We start from the raw sequence: 8833 nt of genomic DNA on the forward strand, positions 1-8833 counted from the left end.
GGGCACAGACTACCATCTAGGGGACCACTGGTCTAGAAGTCCAGAACCCTGGGCTTCCACCCTGCCTGGGCAAGTCCGGCCTCTCTGGTTTTTGGGGGGGACACTGCCCCCCAACAGCCAAGACTCGCCCAGAGAGTCCATCATGTGCTCGTTCAACAAATACAGAGTATCTACTCTAATTAGAGTCCTGAGGATACAGAAATGGGTAAAACAGACCCTGCCCTCATTGTTTTGGCTGCCCTGGGACTTAGTTGCAGCATGTGGGGCTCTAGCTCCCTGACCAGGGATCAAACCCAGGGCCCCCTGCATTGGGAATGCAGAGTCCTAGCCACTGGGCCACCAGGGAAGTCTGCTCACTGCTTTTCAAATAATCATCTCATCAGTCAGTCTTAGATGGTGAACTGAGAGTGGTAGGCCAGGATGCCAGGAAAGGCCAGAACAAGGAGACCTCCAGTCTGGGCGCATGGAGGGCTTCTTAGAGGAGGGGCTGGCCTTAGAAGGAGCAAGCCTGCAGTCTGTGTGGGTGGTGGGTATTCTAAGGGTACAAGAGCCCCTCCCCTTCCCCTGGAGCAGACAGCTCTGTGGGGCCCAGAGTGGAGGAAATCGCTCTCTGCCCAGGGTCCTGCCCATCCCCTCTGGAGCTCCCGCACCGCATTCCAACCATCACCCCAGTACTTCCCCTCTCTTCTCTCTCCTTGCATCTCTCCCTTCCTTGTCCTGGACAACAGAGGACAGTGGCTGAGGGACTCAGGCCCCCAGAGCATCCTCATGTCTTTGCCCCCAGATCAGGGATGCTTGGAGGGCTCACTGTCCTGGAGTCTGGCCAGGGTCCTGGGAGGAGGAGTAGGGGAAAGGGGACTCTGAGGGGTGGAGGGATGGGGTTGGGGGTGAGGTTACACTTGGAGAAGTGCTGGTGCTGGTTGGGAAGTGGGGCCAGGTGAGGGAGGGCTCCCCTGAGGCCCAGGAAAGGAGCAAGAATGGGGGTGGGGGTGAGGGTCTCTGCTTTCCCGAGTCCAGGGCCCTCCTCCATATTGCTCTCTAGTCTGTTGCGAACACTAGGCCTGGTGCCCAGTCCTGCCCAGGTCCCTGCACTGACCCTCAACGGTTCTTTCCCTGGGGAACCCTGTCCCAGGTGGCTTATCCAGGTTCAGGTCAGGGGAGGTGGCCTGAGCTACGTGCGTGCTGCCCAAGGGTGGGGGTCAGAGTGTCTGTGCCCCAAGTTCATGTCTGTGGTGAGGAGTACGCCTGGCTGACCTGGTTGACCCAGGCATTAAGCGGCAGGCCACAGTACTTACTGCAGAGGGACTGGGGGTCTGAGCCTTGATTTTTCCATCTGAAAAATGGAGTCGCCATTCCTGCACTGCCTTTTTTGTGGGGCAACGATGACCCTGCAGTGGAGGGAGCTGGAGGTGGGGCATGGCGGTGGTGATGGTGGTACCTGGACTGGCACTGCCCTCTGGTGGTCACAGTGAGAGTTTCCAGGCACCAAGGGCTGGACCTAGACCGTGTGGTCACCTGGGAGCTTGATGGGTACCCTTCATCTCTGTCTTCTCCATCCCACTTCTTTCTTCTTCACCCCAAACCTCCCAGTGGCTCAGGTCAGGGATGATTCAATTCAGAAAACATCTATTCAGTAGAAGTTGAACGGGTCCCTACTGTAGTCCTGTTCTGTGCTTGGTGTGGGAGCTGCAGAGATGTCTCAGGAACGCGGTCCAGGAACCGCAGCCTTGTGAAGCCTGGGCTGTGTTGATGCTGGGTCATGGCCACCTCCTGGTGTTGTCCAGCCCCCCCATCCACAGCAAGCCCTTGGGGTTGGGTTGTGTCTTAAAACTTTCTGCTGACAAAGACAAATATCAAATGATATCACTTATGGGCTTCCCTGGGTAGCTCAGCTGGTAAAAAATCCACCTGCAATGCAGGAGACCTGGGTTCAATCTCTGGGTTGGGAAGATCCCCTGGAGGAGGGGATGGCAACCCACTCCAAGAATACTCCAGTATGCTTGCCTGGAGAATCTCCATGGACAGAGGAGCCTGACGGGTTGCAGTCCATGGCGTCACAGAGTCAGACACTACCAAGCGACTAAGCACACGTGTACAATCTAAAACATGATTTCCCAGGTGACTCAGTGGTAAAGAATCTGCCTGCCAATGCAGGAGATGCAAGAGGTATGGGTTTCATCCCTGGGTCAGGAAGATCCCCTGGAGTAGGAAATCACAACCCACTCCAGTATTCTTGCCTAGAGAATCCCATGGACAGAGGAGTCTGGTGGGCTACAGTCTACGCAGAGTCTTATCCACAGAGTTGGACAAGACTGAGCGACTGAGCACACAAAATATGACACAAGTGAAAAAAAAATAGGGAGCTTCCGTGGTTTCTCAGTGGTAAAGAATCTATGTCAACGCAGGAGACATGTGTTCAACCCCTGGTGCAGAAAGATCCCACATGCAGAGGAGTGGCGAAGCCCGTGTGCCGCAATGAGCCTGCGTGCTGCAATGACTGAAGCCCGCGTGCCCTAGAGCCGGTGCTCCTCAGCAAGAGAAGCCCCCGCAAGGACAATCCTGAGCACTGCAACTAGAATACAGCCTGTGCAACAACTGAGACCCAGCACAGCCAAAAATAATTTTTTTTTTTTTTTAATAAGGACTTCTCTGGCAGTTCAGTGGTTAAGACTCCATGCTTCCACTGCAGGAGGCGCAGGTCTGGGGAACTGAGATCCCACATGCCTCTCGGTGTGGTAAAAAAAAAAAAAGAAAAGAGAAGAAAAAAAGAGACACAAATGGACCTATTTACAAAACAGAAACATACACGTAGACATAGAAACAAACTGAAGGTTATCAAAGAGGGTGTAAATTAGGAGTATGGGATTAGCAGATTCAAAACTAGCATATATAAAATAGATAAACAACAAGGTCCTACTGTATAGCACAGGGAACTATATTCAGTATATTGTAATAATGTATAATTAAAGAATATGAAAAATCATATATATATATATGTATAACTGAACCACTTTGCTAGACACCAGAATCTAACCCAACACTGTAAAGTCAACTATACTTCAAAAATATTAATAAAACTTTTTGCTGACAAACCATAGGAAAAACATGCATGCTCTATGTACCCCTATGTTCATAATAGCATTATTTACAGTGGCCAAGATATGAAAGCAAAATGTTTCATCAACAGATGAATGGATAGGGATTTTCCTGTTGTTTCCAGTGGCTAAGACTCTGTACTCGCAGTGAAGGGCGCCCGGGTTCAATCCCTGGTCAGGGAGCTAGATCCCACATTCCACAACTAAAAGATTCTGCATGTCACAATGAAGATGGAAGAGCCCATGTGCCACAACGAAGTCAAATAAATAAGTAATTTAAAAAACCAGGTGTCCTTCAATTAAAAATAAATTTTGAAAAAATAAAAAAGCCCAAGAATGGATATATATATAAATGTTATGTATATATATGTACATATATATGTACATATACATGTACACATGTATATATATGTACATATATATGTATATACATATATATGTATATGTACATATATATACACACATATATATACACACACATATATATAACTTAGTTGCTCAGTCGAGTCCAACTCTTTGTGACCCCTTGGGCTGCAGCACACCAGGCTTCCCTGTCCTTTACCATCTCTCGGAGTTTTCTCAAACTCATGTCCACCAAGTTGGTCATGCCATCTAATCATCTCATCCTCTGTTATCCCCTTCTCCTGCCCTCAATCGTTCCCAGCATCAGGGTCTTTTCCAATGAATTGGCTCTTTGCATCAGATGGCCAAAGTATTGGAGCTTCAGCTTCAGCATCACTCCTTATAGTGAATATTCAAGGTTGATTTCTTTTAGGATTGACTGATTTGATCTTCTTGCTGTACAAGGGACTCTCCAGTCTTCTCCAACACCACAGTTTAAAGGCATAAATTCTTCAGTACTCAGCCTTGTTTGTGGTCCAACTCTCACATCCATACATGACTACTGGAAAAACCATAGCTCTGACTATACAGACTTTTGTGGGCAAAATGATGTTTCTGCTTTTTTATATGCTGTCTAGGTTTTTCATAGCTTTTCTTCCAAGGAGAAAGCATCTTTTAATTTCATGGCTGCAGTCACCGTCCACAGTGATTCTGGAGCCCAAGAAAATTAAGTCTGCCACTGTTTCCATTGTTTTCCCATCTATTTGCCATGAAGTGATGGGACCAGATGCCATGATCTGAGTTTTTTGAATGTTGAGTTTTAAGCCAGGTTTTTCACACTCCTTTTTCACTTTCATCAAGAGGCTCTTTAGTTCCTCTTCCCTTTCTGCCATTAGGGTGGTATCATCTGCATATCTGTGATTATTGATATTTCTTCCAGAAACCTTGATTCCAGCTTGTGCTTCATCCAGCCCAGTGTTTCTCATGATGTGCTCTGCATGTAAGTTAAATAAGCAGGGTAACAATATACAGCCTTGACGTACTTGTTTCCCAATTTTGAACCAGTCCGTTGTGCCATGTATGGTTCTAACTGTTGCTTGTTGACCTGCATACAGGCTTCTCAGCAGGCAGGTAAGGTAGTCTGGTATTCCCATCTCTTGAAGAATTTTCCACCATTTGTTGTGATCCACATCATGGGGGTTGCAGATCTCAGTTCCCTCCCTGACCAGGGACTGAACCTGGGCCAAGGCAGTGAAATCCTGGAATCCTAACCAGTAGGCCACCAGGGAATTCCCATGGTGATTATTTTGAAATGTATAGAAATATTGAGTCACTGTTGTACAATAGGAATTAACATAGTGCTGTAGGTCAACTATACTTTAAAAACAAATAGATTTGTGGTTACCAGAGGTGGGGGGCAGGGGAAGGGGGAAGTGGGAGAAGGCAGTCAAAAGATGAAAGTACCAAGGATGTAATGTATAACACAATATATATAATGAACACTGCTGCGTGTTATATATGAAAGTCAGTGAGAGAGTAAATCCTAAGAGTTCTCAACACAAGAAAAAAAATTGTTTTTGTTTCTTAAAGAAGATCAGTGAACTTGAAGGTAAACCAACAGAAACAATGGGAACAGAAGGACAGAGAGAAAAAGGCTGAAAGAAAAAGACAAAGAACAGAGCCTCAGTGCCCTGTGGTTACTCTCAAGTGGTCTAACATACGACTAGAATTGAAATTCTCGAAGAGAGACGTAGGAAAAATATTTAAAGAAATAAAAGTTGAAAAGTGTCCAAATTCTGATGAAAACTATACAGAAGCTCAGTGAAGCCCAAGAAGAATAAAACAAAACCCCACCAGAACACATCATGATCAAGTTGCTGAAATTCAGTGATGAAGAGAAGGCATTTTAAAAGCACGTAGGGAAAAAGGACAGATTACATTTAGGGAAATAAAGATAAGAATGAATGCTACTCCAAATTGAGATGTGTTGTAAGGTTAGTCACACTGGATTTACTATAAAAATGTAATCTCATTAGTAATTGTGTTGATTACATGTTTAAGTAATATTTTGGAGATTAATATTTTGGGTTAAATAAAATATATTATTAAAACTAATTTTGCCTGTTTTTTTGGCTTAAAAAGTAAGCTTTTAAAATACAGCTGCTAGAACATTTAAAACTATGTGTGTGGGGAAACAAAACAAACTCATGGACATACATTTGCCAAGGGGTAGGGGGTGGGGGAGGGATAGATTGAGGAGTCTGGGGTTAGTAGATGCAAAATTTGGGCTCCCCGGGGGCTCAGATGGTAAAGAATCCACCTGCAATGCAGGAAATCCAGGTTTGATCCCTGGGTTGAGAAGATCTCCTAGAGAAGGAAATGGCAACCCACTCCATTATTCTTGCCTGGAGGATTCCATGGACAGAGGAGCCTGGCAGGCTACAGTCCATGGGGTCTCAAAGAGTTGGACATGACTGAACAAATAACACCGGATGCAAACTATTATATGTAGGATGGATACACAACAAAGTCCTACTGCATAGCACAGGGAACTATATTCAACACACTATGATTAATCACAATGGAAAAGAATGTGATAAAATGACATCTGTGGTTTGTGTTTATGGCTCCCATTCAATTTCTATTGGACAGCATTGCTCTGGAATCCCTGCTTTACTCAGCAGCCAAAGTAATCTTTTTATAAACATAAGTAAGACCATGTTGCTCTCCTGCTGGAAAATCCTTGGTGGTGTCCTATCCCAGGAGCATCCAAGCATGCACGAGTCTTCAGGTCTTTGTTCTTACTTTTCCCATGCCTGAACAGCTCTTCCCCCATATCAGTTCAGTTCAGTCTCTCAGTCATATCTGACTCTTTGTGACCCCATGGACTGCAGCACGCCAGGCTTCCCAGTCCATCACCAACTCCCAGAGCTTGCTCAAACTCATTTCCATTGAGTTGGTGATGCCACCCAACCATCTCATCCTCTGTCATCCGCTTCTCCTCCTGCCTTCAATGTTTCCCCGCATCAGTGCCTTTTCCAATGAATCAGTTCTTTGCATCAGGTGGCCAAAGTATTGGAGCTTCAGCTTCAGCATCAGTCCTTCCAATGAATATTCAGGACTGATTTCCTTTAGGATTGACTGTAGGTGGGGCTTACTTGCTTAATTCACTTGGGTCTCTGTCCAAATGTTACCTCCCCTAGGAAACCTTCCCAGAACACCCTTTCTGAAACAGTAGCATCTGTTCCTCCTTCTTCTTATTTGGCTCTTTTTCTCTCCCACAATGCTTACCACCAGAGGATATCATAGGTGGTGTCATCATGTGACATTATAGTTAGTGTTACTTCGTCTTTTTTCCTGGAGTGGAAGCTCCTGAGGGTAGGGACTTGTCTTGTTCATCACTGTATCCCCAGTTCCTAGAACAGAACCAGGCCCTTGGCAGGGGCTCAGTGAAGACTTGTTGAGTGAATGAATGAAAGCATGACAGGTTCCAAGAGTCGGGAGAAATCCTGGCATGGCCAAGTGGAGGGGATGACAGGGGATGGCAGAGGAGAAGGTGGGTGAGTTGGGAGCCCCAAACAGGAGTGAAAGTGTTGCCAAAAAAGTTGGACTCCTGTTGGCCAGAATGATAGTAAAACTATGTAAGATTGGAATATTTGGGGTGACAAAGTAGGAGAGATGCCAGCAACTGATTTTCAGCACTCATCGTAGAAAGTGAGGGAGTTTTCAGGGGGTAATGTGTGTCTGTGTATTATTACTTTAAAAGTAAGATTTTGTTTATTTATTGGCTGCACCATGGGGCTTGTGGGATCTTAGTTCCCTGACCAGGGATTGAACCCATGACCTGGTCATGAAAGTGCTGAATCCTAAATACTGGACTGCCAGGGAATTCCCTAAAAGCAAGATTTTATTAAGACACATGCACCTCAATGTTCATAAAAGCACTATTTACAATAGCCAAGACATGGAAATAACCTAAATGTCCATCAACAGATGAATGGATAAGGAAGACGTGGTGTGTATACACAAAGGAATATTACTCAGTCATAAAAAATGAAACATACCATTTGCAGCAACATAGATGGACCCAGAGATTATTACACTAAGTGAAGTAAGTCAGACAGAAAAAGAAAATAGCATATGATATTACTCATATATGGAATCCAAAATCTGGCACAGGTGAACCTACTTATGCAACAAAAACAGACTCACAGGCATAGAGAACAGACTTGTGTTGGCTCAGGGGGAGCCGCAGGATGGAGTGGGACACTCTGATTCTCCTTTCTGGGTTGCGCATCTTGCTCCAGGCTGTGTCATGGATTCCTCGCTCACGCTGTCAGCACTAGGAGCCTCTGTCCAAGGCCCAGACCTGGGGCAGAGCCTCTGTCCTGGGCTCTGGCTTTGAGGGCTGGCTGTAGGAAAAGGGCTCCTGGAATAATCCTTAGCTTGGATGGGGGTGTGAGTGAGAGGGCTGGGTTAGATTAGAGATGGATTCATGTGGATGGGGGCGGGGTGGATGGTAGCACAGGATTACAACAGTTTAGAAGAGAGAATGAGGAGAGAGAATCAGGCATCAACCGGAGGGCTGAAAAGGAGGGGGCACATTAAGAGGGAAATTAACCAGGATCTGGTGACTGACAGTATTGAAGAGAAGGAAATTGGGGCACCAAGAATGGTCCCAAGACTGTAAAAGAATCAGTGACGTAGCCGTCTTTTTTTGGTCTGTAGGTTCCTTCAGTCCAAAGGCACAGAAATGGCCTCTGGCTCCTCTGTTGCTCCACAGTTCATTCAGGGTTTACGGAGGCCCCCACAGGGACCCGTCCTGCGCCGAGGGACACGCTCCGTGGGCTGGGCGCAGGTCTTGTCTTGGAGACAGACACAGCGTGACCACTGCGACCATCGCATAAAGGATGCTCCGGACCGAGGAGCCCGGGTCGGAGGAGTTTTTATGCGAGACACCTAAGAGGGGGGCTCCCGGAAGAATGGGTGTTTGCCAGTGTGGTAGGAGGTGGGCAAAGTGAATGAGGGCGGAGGGAAAGCACGAGGAAAGGCAATAAGACGACTTAAGAAATAAGAAAGAGGGTTGTCGAGCGGCTGGTGCACCGGGGTTGTGTGGAGGGGTGTGTGTAGCGCGAGAATCAGTGTGTGACGCGCCAGACCCGACAGCCCGTGGAGACCGTACTTTGAGTTTGGATTTATCTCCCAATCAGCGGGAGAAAGACTTAGCTCATAGATTAGCTCCAGGGAAGGCAACCGAAAAGCCTCGGACTGGAGTGGAAGTAGCGGCTGTCCCCCAGTTAAAGACCTCCAAGTCCCGGTACCCGAATCCCCGGGAAGCTGAGGCTTTGGGCAAAACCATTCTCCGGAGTCAGGGGGGAGAAGCCTAGTACTCGGAG

This window comes from Muntiacus reevesi, chromosome 18 (genome assembly GCF_963930625.1).
Source record: "Muntiacus reevesi chromosome 18, mMunRee1.1, whole genome shotgun sequence".
Classification (NCBI taxonomy): domain Eukaryota; kingdom Metazoa; phylum Chordata; class Mammalia; order Artiodactyla; family Cervidae; genus Muntiacus; species Muntiacus reevesi.